This window comes from Bos taurus, chromosome 18, assembly GCF_002263795.3.
Source record: "Bos taurus isolate L1 Dominette 01449 registration number 42190680 breed Hereford chromosome 18, ARS-UCD2.0, whole genome shotgun sequence".
Lineage (NCBI taxonomy): Eukaryota > Metazoa > Chordata > Mammalia > Artiodactyla > Bovidae > Bos > Bos taurus.
Window position 1 is genome coordinate 45,624,305 of NC_037345.1, and position 13,884 is coordinate 45,638,188.

The 13,884-nt window shown below is 44.1% G+C and overlaps 1 long non-coding RNA gene across 1 annotated transcript; it reads left to right on the forward strand.

The window, feature by feature from the left end:
- Positions 1 to 314: 314 nt before the first annotated feature.
- Positions 315 to 11,425, forward strand: LOC132342839 (uncharacterized). Its single transcript, XR_009491378.1, has 3 exons — positions 315 to 645; positions 2,827 to 2,943; positions 6,869 to 11,425. It is a non-coding gene; the product is annotated as an uncharacterized lncRNA (long non-coding RNA).
- The last annotated feature ends 2,459 nt before the right edge of the window (positions 11,426 to 13,884 follow it).

Genomic DNA, 13,884 nt, shown 5'->3' on the forward strand with positions numbered 1-13,884 from the left:
CCAGATCAGGTCTTAGCTTAGCCTCTTAGCTGTGATGTCAAACTGGGGTGATAATCTCAGTCAACAGCCCAGGTGGAGGAGATTTATTCCGACCAGACAAGGGGATGCGGGGGCGGGACATCAGAGTGGGGAGCGGGGTGTGGAGCTAGTTGAGGAAGTTGCCGGTGAAGAGAAGTCTGCGCGCTGAGGGATCCTCCGAGCGGGCTGGGAAGCTCAGAGAGGTCTCCTGGCTTCCGATTACTCGACAACGAGGGTAACACCCCTGGGACACGTGACAGAGGAAGGTGCGCGAGAGAAGGGCATGAAGTAGTGACAGAGGGCAAAGGGCGAGGTCCAACGGCCCAACCCCAACGGGCCTCTGCCCCTCTGGAACTCCACGCAGGTACAAAGTGTTGCGGGTGCGCAGACTCAGACGTGCCAGTGCGCCGGGAGGAAGCCTAAGAACCGTTCAGGCCAGCGTCCGTTCATCCTGCGTAGGTGCGCGGGTCTGCAGGCCCATAGCGCCTGGTCTGGGGACAGTGGCTTCTGTAGTCAGTGGCGGAGCTTCCTGCAGCTCTTTCTCCGGGGTCACCGGGGAAGACAGAAGCTGCCCCCGAGTCTGAGGAGCAGCCCAGATCCAGATGGCGACCCAGCTCACTGGGATAGGTGAGTATGAGAAGCCCGATGATGGAGGGTAGGAGGGCTGCACTGTCTCCTAGGGTGACTACCCACCCAGAGGGCCAGGGAGGCTTCTGCAGGACAGGTGCTGAGGAAGGAGACACCAGAGTGCCATGGGGCACAAGAAGCTGGAGCCTTTTTCTTTTTGGCAGTTGCCACTGATGTCATCATTTTGCTCTCCTTGTCCTGCACCCTGTTCTCTTCCCTCCTCTGAAGTCAACTCCCAAAATCCTCAAGTCAGGCAACTTCTCTGAAGCTGCCCTGGAGAGACTTGAGCCTGGAGCCTCACCATCTAGGCTTTCTGGGTGTCTGAGGTGAGGAACTGAGTTCTGACCTGCCTGAATGACACATCATTCCTTTCTGGGAAGAAGGGTTTGTTTGCTTATTTTTACAAATTTAGTAAAACAGCATTTAGTTCTATAACTTTATTCACTCACACAGGTGGAGTGGCCAGACTGTGGTGCCCTCTCATCATGGAGGCCTCCTGGGTAACCATTTTTTTCATAACCTATAGGAATCTTAGCCCCATGGCACACTTATTAATATAATGAGCACACACACTGTCTACTGGCCTTCCCAGGTGGTTCAGTTGTAAAGAATCCACCTGCCAATGCAGGAGACCCAAGAGACACAGGTTCGATCCCTGGGCGGGGAAGATCCCCTGGAGCAAGAAATGGCAACCTGTTCCAGTACTCTTGCCTGGAAAATCCCATGGACAGAGGAGCCTGGCGGGCTACAGTCCATGGGGGTATCAAGGAGTCAGACATGACTGAATACACACACACACACAGAGTTTACTAGAAAGTCTTTCTTTTAGTTCAACTCAGATGTCACCATTAGCTACAAGGGGGCCTCGGTCTCCCCAGAAGATGTAGAGTTGGCATCATTGTTGTTGGCACCTTTCCTTAGGACATTTCTAAGTGTTTGCTCTGCAAACAGTGATGATCTCCATGACCTGTCTTCTTCTAAGGCCAAGGATAGGAGATGGTACATGAAGTGGGTCAAGGGTCCATCTTGCCCTAAAAGCCTTGTGCCCTAAGGGTACCAGTATCTCTTGTTGTTCAGGGTTCTGGCCAAAATTTATAATTTATCAATATTAATTTTTACAGTAGAGTACCATGATACATGAGGGCTTCCCTGGTGGCTCAATGAAGAATCCATCTGCAGTGTGGGGACCTGGGTTAGGAAGCTTCCCTGGAGGAGGGCATGGTAACTCACTTCAGTATTCCTTCCTGGACAATCCCCACGGACAGAGGAGCCTGGCATGCTGCAGTCCATGGGGTCGCAAAGAGTCAAACATGACTGAGTGACTAAGCACAGCATAGCACCATGTGATATATATATATGTGTGTGTGTGTGTGTGTGTCTTTATATATATATAGAGAGAGAGAGAGAGAGAGAGAGTGAAGTCGCTCAGTTGTGTCTGACTCTTTGAGACCCCATGGACCGTAGCCTACCAGGCTCCTCTGTCCATGGGATTTTCCAGGCAGTAGTCCTGGAGTGGATTGCCATTCCTCCTCCAGGGGATCTTCCCAACCCAGGGATCGAACCCCGGTCTCCCGCATTGTAGACAGACGCTTTACCGTCTGAGCAACCAGGGAAGTCGTATGCATATATATTCCTCTCTGCGATGTTTTGTAGCAGTGTCCACAAGCTATGACCTATAGGCTCAATTAGGCCCCCGTTTGTTTTAATAAGGCCAATGACTAAGTATTGTGCTAACATTTTTAAAGAGTTTTAAAAAATGAAAGAATATTTAAAAGAGACCATCAGTTCCACAAAACCTATAATATTCACTATCTGGCCCTTGAAGAGAAAATTTGCAACTGCTGTTTTGTAGTTTTCTGTAACTAGATCTTGCAGAGATTTTGTTAATTTATCTTTAAGAAATTTATGAGATTTTCAAATACTATATCCTTTCAATTTTAGCTTTTGGTAGTTCTTTGATGGTATATAGAAAATACATTTAAAAATATATTGATTTGCATGCTGAGACCTGGGGTAAATTCCCTTTTGACTACTGATAGCTTCTTCTTTGATTCTTTAGGATTTTCTACACCCACAAGAAGGTTTTCTATGAATTGCATTCATAGAATTAAAGTCATTTTAATTTCTTCTGTTTTAATCTGCATGTCCTTGAGTTTCTCTTCCTTACCTTTACATTTGCAGGCACCAATTGTCAACATAGCACCATCAGGTGATTGAGTCTTGCCATCTTGCTGCAGATCACACAGCTGTCTGTGAGTGATTTTTCTCCCAGGTGCAAGAACAGGAGATGCATATAAGGTGGGTGCAAGGTTCACCCTGGCTGAAAAGTCTTATGCCCAAAGGGTACCAATATCTCTTTGAATAACAGAATAGACCAGCTTTCAGAGTCATGATCACAATTGACAGTTTACCAATATTAGTTTTCCACTCCACTAGCCCATGTACACTCATATACACACATATAAACAAACACATACATGTACTGGCATATGGTAGTAGGCAGAAAAAAATGTTTTATATATGTATATATCTTCTATGCCAGAGCTTTGCTAAATTCACTCCTTTCTTCCTCTGGTTTCTTTTTAGATTCCATAAGATTTTCTATGTACACAATCATGACTTCTCTGAATCTAAGGCAATTTTACTTCTTATTTTTTAATCTGTATGATTTTATTTACTTTTCTTACATGCGACATTTGCCACAACCTCCAGTAAAATGTAGTAGACAATGAACACCATTTTCCAGTTCTGGTCTCTGGGGAAGTGTGAGCAGTATGCTGTTAGCTGAGGTTGTTGTGTTTTGTTTTGATGTACACATTACCATAGGAAGGAAATTCACTCCAAATTCCAACTTTGTTAAAAGATTTTTTTAAAGGAATGTTAAACTGAGTCAGTTAATTTGTCCACAGCTATTGAGATGATTGCATGGCTTTCCTCCTTTAATTTCCGAGCATGATGAATTACATTGACTTTTGTCATAACTTTTTAAAGATATAACTTATGTACCAAACAATCCATCCATTAAAGTGTAGAATTCAAGGGCTATAAGGGTATCCACAGGTGTGCAAATAGCAACAGAATCAGTTTTAGAACATTTTCATCACCCCAAGAAACCTTGTACCCCTATTACCTCCCAATGATCCTGACCCAAAAAAACACTAACATACTTTCTGAATGAAAACTTCTATGGATTTACCAATTCTGGACATTTCATGTAAATAGAATCATAGAATATGTGGTTCTTTGTATTTGAATTCTCTCATTTACCATAAAGCTTTTTTAAAATTGTACTAACATATATATATATATATATATGTTAATAACAAAATTTATCATTTTAACAAATCGTAACACAGTGCATTCACATTGTTGTACCACCATTACCACTATCCATCTTTAGAATTTTTTCATCATCCCAAACAGAAACTGTGTCCCTGCTAAACAATAGTTCCCCATTATTCCCTCAAGCCCATGGCAACCACGTTCTATTTTGTCTATGAATTTGCCTATTCTAACTACCTGATTGATATAAGTAGAATTGTACAACATTTGTCCTTCTGTCTAGCTTATTTCACTTAGCATGAGGTGTTCAAGGTTTATCTATGTTGTAGCATGTATCAGAATTTCTTTTTGAGACTGAATAATATCCCATTGGATGTATATGCCACATTTTGTTTATCCATTCATCAGTTGATGGACATGGGTTACTTCCACCTTTTGGTTATTGTGACTACTGCCACATGAACATGGGTGTGTAAATACCTGTTTAAGTCCTGGCTTTCAATTGTTTTAAGTATATATCGAGGAGTGAAACTGCTGAAAGAAAGTGAGAGTGAAAGTCACTCAGTCGTGTCCAACTCTTTGCAACCCCATGCAGTCCATGGAATTCTCCAGGCCAGAATACTGGAGTGGGTAGCCTTTCCCTTCTCCAGGGGATCTTCCCGACCCAGGAATCGAACTGGGGTCTCCTGCATTGCAGGCAGATTCTTTACCAAACTGAGCTATTAAATCATAGGTAACTATATGCTTAAATTTTTGAGGAACTTCCATAATGTTTTCTATAGCATCTGCACTCCCACAAGCAATGTACAAGCATTCCAATTTCTCCACATTTTGGCCACCATTTGTTATTTTCTGCTTCATTGGTAGAGCCCTCCTAATAGGTGTGAAATATCTCATTCTGGTTTTGGTTTTATTTTCCCTAATGATAAGTGATGTTGAACATCTTTTCATATGCTTATTCATACCAGTCCTTTGTTAGATATATATTTTATAAACATTTCCCCTGATCTGTGCCCTACTTTTTCATCTTTTGAATTATATCTTTTTGGAAAAGTATTTTTAAGTCAATGTTTTGTCCTTTAGTTTTGTGTATGGTTTTTAAAGGGCTTCCCTAGTGGCTCAGTGGTAAAGAATCCACCTGCCAATGCAGGAGACGCAGGTTGGATCCCTGGGTTGAGAAGAACCCCTGGAGAAGGAAATAGCAACCCACTCCAGTATACTTGCCTGGGAAATCCCATGGACAGAGGATCATAAAAGAGTTAGATACAACTTAGCCACTAAACAACAACAACACATGGTTTTTAAATAAAAGGTTTTTGTTTTGGTTAAATTTTATTTCTTGGTTTATTTTATGATCTTTTTGTTCTTAAGAACTCCTTCAGGACTTCCCTGAAGTGGTGCAGTGGTTAAGGCTCTGAGGTTACAGTGCAAGGGGCTCAGGTTTGATCCCTGGTCAGGGAACTAACATCCCATATGCTGCTTACATCACCAAAAAATAAATAAATAAATACATTTTTAAAAAAATTTAAAAAGAACTCCTGGACAGAGTAACATGGAAATATATACACTAGCATATGTGAAATAGATCACTGGTGGGAATTTGTGTATAAGACAGGGATCTCAAGTTAGTGCTCTGTGACAAACTAGAGGGTTGGGTGGGAGGTGGGAGGGAGGTTCAAGAGAGAGGAGACATACATACACCCGTGGCTGATTCTTGCTGTTGTATGGCAGAAACCAACACAATATTGTAAAACAATTATCCTTAAATTAAAAATTGAAAAACTATTTTAAAAAGGAACTCCTTCATATCCCAAGGCTATAATCAGGGTCTCTTACATTTTGTCCTAAAACATTCATAACTTCACTTTTAATATCTGGTATCTTGGATCCTTCTAGAATCTGTTTTTTGTGATGATCTGAGGTGAGGATGTCACCCCCATGCACAGAGCCAACGATCTCAACCATATGCACTGAGAATTGCATCATCCCTGTATATTCTCCATTCTTATCTTCCCGGTCTATGAATTCCTCCCTAGTTTGTTTCCATAGTTCCAGTGACCGAAAATCATTGATGAGTCACATATTTTATCTTAGACTTAACATTTTCAGTAATTACAGAGTGGCATGAATTCCTTCTTCCATTCCAGGCCCAGGACGGTAGATGCCAAGCCCATCCTCTCTGAGCAGTGTGAATGTGGTAGAATGCCTGACCTAAGTCTAATTTAAAGAAAAAGATACAAAAGAGATATTCAAATGTTTTAAAAAGACTAGAATTGTAAAATGTGCTTTGCACAGTGGGGATGATCTGGCAAACAGGCCAGATGTTAGGGAAAAGCATAGAAGAAAGAAGCAAGGGTGAGTCACCCTGTCTTCCCCTTGGGACTTCAGAAGTCGGCACATTAAGTCATAAATGTCGCTATATTTGCTGAGACCTAGAAAACTTGAAAAAGTTAAGTCAGGCTCCACCTGTTGCCACTCATACAGGTCAGTTCTTCCACGGACTGGTCAAAGAACAAAGGCTCGTAGACATGGGATAAATTAATATGAAGAAGGCTTTACTCAGCCTGGTGCTCTGTGATGACCTGGAGTGGTGGGATGGGGGTGGGGGGAGGGAGGCACAAGAGGGAGAGGATAAGTACACACTTATAATTGATTCACGTACTTGCACAACAGAAACTAACACAACATTGTAAAGCAATTATACTCCTTTTAAAAAAATAAGTTTTAAAAGAAGGCTTTATATATTTAATCTGGAAAGAAAAGTGAAAGAACCATGAAGCAAAATGGGTAAAGGGAAAGGGGACATCTGTAGGCAGCAGGGGAAGGGATTGTCTCACCAATATCAAGACTAGAGGAAAACTGGCCCAGGGCTTGGGTATTCCAGGCTAAGAATGAAATGCAGCATAGTTGAAACTTACAAATCTCTCTCTCCTCTCCCCAGTGAACTTCTCAAGCCAGAATTGACCTCTGACCTGGCTCATCTGAATCCATACCTTACGGCTTGTACAAAAGCACCTGGAGGCAATGAGCCTCCAGCTTTCTGTAGGAGGAAAAAGAGCCGGCGGTTCCATGTGTCGTCATCACTGGCATGGTCTGTGCTGAGCCTCTTCCCAGCAGAGGGAGGTTTGCTCATGGTGGACAGTGGTCGTCTGCTGCCTTTTCCACAGGAAGCTTTGGCCTCTTGGTTGTTGAATTCCTGGCTCTTTCACTAGAAGAAAATGAATAGGTTGGTGATTCAACACTTTGCATCTCCAGTGAAGACCTGGGCAGGTGACGAGGAAGCCTCAAAGGCAGGCCGCTGTTGACTCTGCCCACCTCAGAGGCACATTTAGGTAGGAACAAGTGTGCCTGAATTATGTGTATTTTCTCAGTGGTGTCAGCTCCTACAAAGTCAAAAGTGGGTACCCTGGCTGGCTAGGCCCCAGGTGTTCTGACTGAAGGCGAGAATAGAAGAATCTTCCTTAAAATGTACAGTATTGTCCCTTCTGGCTGTAACAGACATGCTCTGGCCATCAGTACCTTAGGTGCCCTGAATACTGGTGGAACCAGAAGTGTTTCTAAACACAGGTATGATGCTGTCTCCTCCCACTGCAGCACCTATACTCCGGACTGGAAAGCCGCTCGTGCTCTGACTGGATTCATGAACAGCAGTATCTCCAGCCACAGGTTTAGTGCCAGCCCCTCTGATAGTAACAGCCAGGCTCCCCTGGGTGTCTCACAGAAGGCTGGAAGTGTTTATTGGCTCAATGGGCCCCAAATGCTCTGTCCATTTGTGGGAAGAGAACGAGGTGCCTCAAAGATGGAAGTGGGTCTGGGGACAGGTACAAAGACCCCAAAACTACCACTACCTAAAGGGGCTTAGATGCTGATGGGGTGCCCCACCCTCTGATAGTCCTGCCTTTCGGCCATTTATTTGATCATCCTCCATCATAGGTATTGTGCTGTCCTTGCTTGTTGGGACACGTGTGTTCTGGTAGTGACCAGGTGCTCTGACTGTAGGGGAACAAAAGGGCCTCTGACACAGGTGTGGTTTTGGACCTTTCAGCACCACGGATGTCCTCTGGTCAGGTGTGTCTCAGGTGGTCTGACTGTGGGTGGGAACCGAGGCATCTCCCAAGCACTGTTATGATGCCGGCCCCTCCTACTGCATCTGCTGTGTTCCAGCAGCCCAGCACCCAGGTGACCCAGACTTCAGCAGGAGCAGCCATGCCTCAGAAGTGAGTTTGTTCTCAGGGCTGCTGTCTCCTTCAGTAGGAACAGGTGCACTGGGCAGAGTGGGCCTCAGGTGCTCTGACTGTAGGCAGGAAGGAAAGGTCTCCCAGGACAGTTTTCACTCCATACAACCTGGTCGCTGTAAACTCAGTGGCAGGTGCTGTAGGCTGACAGGTAGCAAGTCTAAGCCTATACAGTGTGAGCTGTAGTGCTGGCTGTTCTCCCAAGCCTAGTTCCAAAGCTGGGTGCCTGCCCCAGACATGGTACTGGCGTTTGGGATGAACACAGTGACCCCAAAACTGCCACCACCCAAAGGGGTCTAGATGCTGACAGGATATTCCCCCTGTTGTGGTGGCTCCTTCCTGACAGTCTGCCTTTTGATCACTGTTTGATCATCCTCCTATGCTGTCCCTTTTCCATGAGTTCCTAGTGCCATCAACCTGATCTCCTTTAGGCAAGGATCTAGGGATGGATTGGATGGCCCAGGCCTCATACAGGCAGGCCTGCTCAGGGAGAAAAGCAAGGGGAGTCCCTCTGGCCCTGGAGGAGGGCTCTTTACTATTCTCGAGTGGCTACACATCTTTGAACTGTAAGCACACAATACTGTCACTTGGAGAGTCTTACCAGGACACAGCTCATTCGGTAAAGAATCTGTCTGCAGAGACTTCCCTGGTGGTCCAGAGGCTAAGACTCCAAGTTCCAATGCAGGGGGCCTGGGTTCAATCCCTGGTCAGGGAACTAGATCCCACATGCTGCAACTGAAGAGCCTGCATGCCACAGGGAAGACAGAAGACTCCCCATGCAGCCCAATAAATAAAAGTTAAAAAAAAAAGAATCTGCAAAGCAGGAGACCCAGGTTCAATTCCTGGATCAGGAAGATCCACTGGAGAAGGAAATGGCAACCCACTTCAGTAGTCCTGCCTGGAGAATCCCATGGACAGAGGAGTTTGGCAGGTTCCAGTCCATGGGGTCACAAGAGTTGGACATGACTTGGCAACTAAACCACCACAGACCACTGCCACCAGGATCCCAAGGGAAAGATCTTGGAGAGGAGCCCCGAGCCTACTGGACTGGGTAACACCTCTTCAGGGTGATAGAAAACTTGAGGAGGTAACAACCCTAGATCTGGGTAGAACCTGCTGGGAACAGGGTGGAGGAAGGGCACAGGTGCTCCAGAGAGATCCCTGCCCAAAGCGGGAATGGGGTGGGCGAGCTGGGCTGGCACAGGAAGGAGTGAAAATTGCTGAGGAAGTTGCCCATGGAGGGCAGTTGAACCTGAGAGTTTAGTACGCAACTTGAGCTCTCCTCACTACCAGCTCCTCCAAGGTACGGTGTGCACAGATCAGCCTGATGCTTGTGACATAGTGCTGAAATGCATTGACAGAGAAAGGGCCCTCCAGCAAAGGAGAGTGATGGAAAAGCACGAGAGGGCAGAGGGCGAAGCCCAGCTGCCCAGTCCCAGAGGAGTGTTTTAACTCTTCAAAGCAGCCCTTTGCAAGTATTTGGCACCACATGTGCCCTGTGGTCTGGAGGACTATTCAGGACTGTGAACTCCCAGAGCCTACACAACTGTCACCCCCAGGTGTGCAGGTTCCTCCACACCAAGGCTCAGCAACCAGTCCCTATGAGTCCCTCAGCCCTTTCCCCATGGTCACTGCCGAGCAGAGCCTGCCAAAGCCAGAGGCCAAAGTGCCAGAGCAACCTGGATCCTGCCAGGGTCAGGACTGGCTTGCAGGAAGGAGTCAGGGTAAAAGAAAGGGGGTTTGGGGGACCAGGGTTCAGCTCTGTTCCAGTCATTGTCCAGGAGGCCTGGGATAGCTGCAAGAGAATGGGTGCTAAGGTGCAGAGGAAAGGATGAGCAGCTTCTGTCCCAGCCTCTTCCTTTCAGGTGGTCACCACCCACCACAGTTTACTCCACACTCTCCACTTTTCATGCTAGTAGCTCAGGGCTACCAGATGTGCCTCCTTGGGGGACCTCTCTATCACTGTTCCAAGTCCAGGAGCAGGCATGCCTTCTCTGTGGCCACCTTGGAAAGGAGCAAGTCCCCAGCATCCTGAGCTGGGGAGTTTTCTGAGATGGGGCACCCAGACCTGACCTGACCAGATAGACACTGCACCCTGCAACATAACTTTCCAGGCAGGCAAATTCTCTTCAATTCTTTTCGTATACTTTACAGATTGCAAACAGCATTTAACCCTTAGAACCTTCCTCAGCTCACATGCATGTTAGTGGAGAAGCCAGGATTTGAACTCAGTCTGATTCCAGAGCTCATGCGTTATCCACTTGACTGTGGTGCCTCCTCTTCATGTAGGCATTGTGGGTGACCATTTTTATAGTCCTTAGGAGACTCAGCACCATGGCACACCTCTGATGAGCACATGCAATGCATAGTAGGAGGTCTGAATTGGTTCAACTCAACCAATTCAGACTCAAGGTACCCACAGGCCACAGTGGGCTCTAGTATCTTCAGAATCTTCTGGGAGAAGGAGAGAACAGAGAGGACAGAGAGCAGAAATTGTCAGAATTACCCCTCAGGCATCTCTCTGCCCAGTGAGCCATGCAGCAAACTAAGCAGCTGTGAGCTGTCTTCTCCTGGGTGCAGGACAGATTTATTGCAGGATTCACCTTGGGTGAAAAGTCTTATTACTCAAGGACACAGTATCTCTTGTAATAATCCTGTAGATTCACTTTAAGGGTCATGATCAGAATTGATAACTTACCAATATTAATTTTTCCACTCTACCAGATTGGTACATATTTTCTTTATATTTAGGACTTTTAAATTTTCTTTCAGAATGTTTTGTAGTAGGAGGTGACAAATGATAGCCCATGAGCCATGTTTTGTCCACAGCCTGTTTTTGTGGATGTAAAATGTGGGTGTGTAATGCCAGTGAGCTTAAAATAGTATTAACAGTTACTAAATTTAAAAAATAAATAAAAACAGAAGAAAATACAACAAGATGTAACCTGTAAAGCCTGTAATATTTGCTATCTGGCTCTTTACAGAAAAATTTGCCAACAACTCTTTTGTAGTGTATAGGTATTATACAACATTGGCTAATTCCTAAGCATTTTATAAGGTATCATAAATTTTACTTTTAAATTTTAATTTTCAGTCATTCATTAGCAGAAAATACAATTGATTTTTGTGTATTTACCTTGTATGTGGGAACCTTACTAAATTTATTCTTTACTTCTAGTAGATTCTTTGCAGAGTCCTTAGGATTTTGTATTTACACAATCATGTTGTCAATGAATAAAGATAGTTCTATTTCCTCCTCTTTACTTTGTATGCCTTTATTTTGCTTACCGTCTTCATTTGCTACAACCTAAAATATTGAAAAAAGAGACATCATTTTCTTGGTCTTAGAGGAAAGTGTTCAGTGTGCTATTAAATGAAATCTGTTATATTAACAGAGGCATTTTATCACTTAAAGGAAATTTCCTCCAATTCTTATTTTGTCAAAAGATTTTTCTGAAGAGGCCCTTGTATTTTGTCAATTACCTTGCCCACAGTTTTAAGATAATCACATGACTTTCCTTCTTTATTTTCTTAATATGATGAATTGCTTTGATTGGTTTTTGAGTGTTAAACCAACCTTGCATACCTGGGACAAATCCCACTGGTACCCCTAGATCAACCTTTGCTCTCTGGTTGGATTCAATTTTAAAGTTTTGTTAAAGATTTTTAATGTCTGTGTTCATGAGGGATATTAAACTGTTAATTTCTTTACTGTTGGGCTTTGATATTAGTGTCATGTTTGCCTTGTAGAATGAGTAGAAAATGTTTACTCCTATACTCTCTGAAAGAGTTTATATAACACTGGTAAAGTATCTGATGTTAAAGCTGAAACTCCAGTACTTTGGCCACCTGATGAGAAGAGTTGACTGATTGGAAAAGACTCTGATGCTGGGAGGGATTGGGGGCAGGAGGAAAAGGGGACAACAGAGGATGAGATGTCTGGATGGCATCACCGACTCGATGGACGTGAGTTTGAGTGAACTCTGGGAAATGGTGATGGACAGGGAGGCCTGGCGTGCTGCAATTCATGGGGTCACAAAGAGTCGGACACGACTTAGCAACTGAACTGAACTGAAAGTATCATCCTTACATGTTTAATAAAATTAATCTGGATCTGCAATTTTCATCAACAAAAGGAGTTTAAGGTCACTTGTTATCCTTTTGGAGAAGGAAATGGCAACCCACTCCAGTATTCTTGCCTGGAGAATCCCAGGGGCGGGGGATCCTGTTGGGCTGCCATCTATGGGGTCGCACAGAGTCGAACATGACTGAAGCAACATCTGTCAAAACTGTAGTGAAGCTCCCTTCTTTATTCCTCATACTGGCCATTTGATTTTTTTCCCTTTTTATTTCTTGATCCAACTTGCTGGAGTTTTATCAATTTTATTAATATTTTTAAAAATCCATTTTGTTAATTTTCTCTAAGGTATACTTTCTATTTCTACTCCTTTATTATTTATTTATAGTTTGGATTTAATTTGTTCTCCTTGTCTCTAATCTTAGAATTGAAAATTAAATCCTTGTTTTTCAAGCTCACTTCCTTTTTCATATGAGCAGTTAAATCAGCAACATTCCCTTAAGTACTGCTTGGGCTGCATCCCACAAGTTTTAATTTGGTGTGCTTAAATTAAAAATGTTTTCCTGACATTGTCTGGAGCTCTTTCTCTCTTGTCATTGACCAAATAAATTGAGGCTTACAAAATTGAACTCTAAGCTTTAGTCTCAGCTTAGTCCAGTTGCTCAGTCGTGTCTGACTCTTTGCAGCCCCATGGACTGCAGCACACCAGGCTTCCCTGCCCATTACCAACTCCAAGAGCTTGCTCAAACTCTTGTCCATCAAGTCGGTGATGCCATCCAAATATCTCATCCTCTGTCATCCCCTTCCCCTCCTGCCCTCAATCTTTCCCAACATCAGGGTCTTTTCAAATGAGTCAGTTCTTCGCATCAGGTGGCCAAAATATTGGAGTTTCAGCTTTAGCATCAGTCCTTCCAATGAACACCCAGGACTGATCTCTCTTAGGATGGACCGGTTGGATCTCCTTGCAGTCCAAGTGACTCTCAAGAGTCTTCTCCAACACCACAGTTCGAAAGCATCAATTCTTCGGTACTCAGCTTTCTTTGTAGTCCAACTCTGACATCCATACATGACTACTGGAAAAACCATAGCCTTGACTAGATGGACCTTTGTTGACAAAGTAGTGTCTCTGCTTTTTAATATGCTGTCTAGGTTGGTCATAACTTTCCTTCCAAGGAGTAAGCGTCTTTTAATTTCATGGCTACAATCACCATCTGCAGTGATTTTGGAGCCCAAAAAAATAAAGTCTGACACTGTTTCCACTGCTTCACTTCACTAACTGCCATGAAGTGATGGGACCGGATGCCATGATCTTCGTTTTCTGAATGTTGAGCTTTAAGCCAACTTTTTCCCTCTCCTCTTTCACTTTCATCAAGAGGCTCTTTAGTACTTCACTTTCTGCATAAGGGTGGTGTCATCTGCATATCTGAGGTTACTCATATTTCTCCCGGCAATCTTGATTCCAGCTTGTGCTTCTTCCAGCCCAACGTTTCTCATGATGTACTCTGCATAGAAGTTAAATAAGCAGGGTGACAGTATACAGCCTTGACGTACTCCTTTTCCTATTTGGAACCAGTCTGTTGTTCCATGTCCAGTTCTAACTGTTGCTTCCTGACCTGCATACAGGTTTCTCAAGAGGCAGGTCAG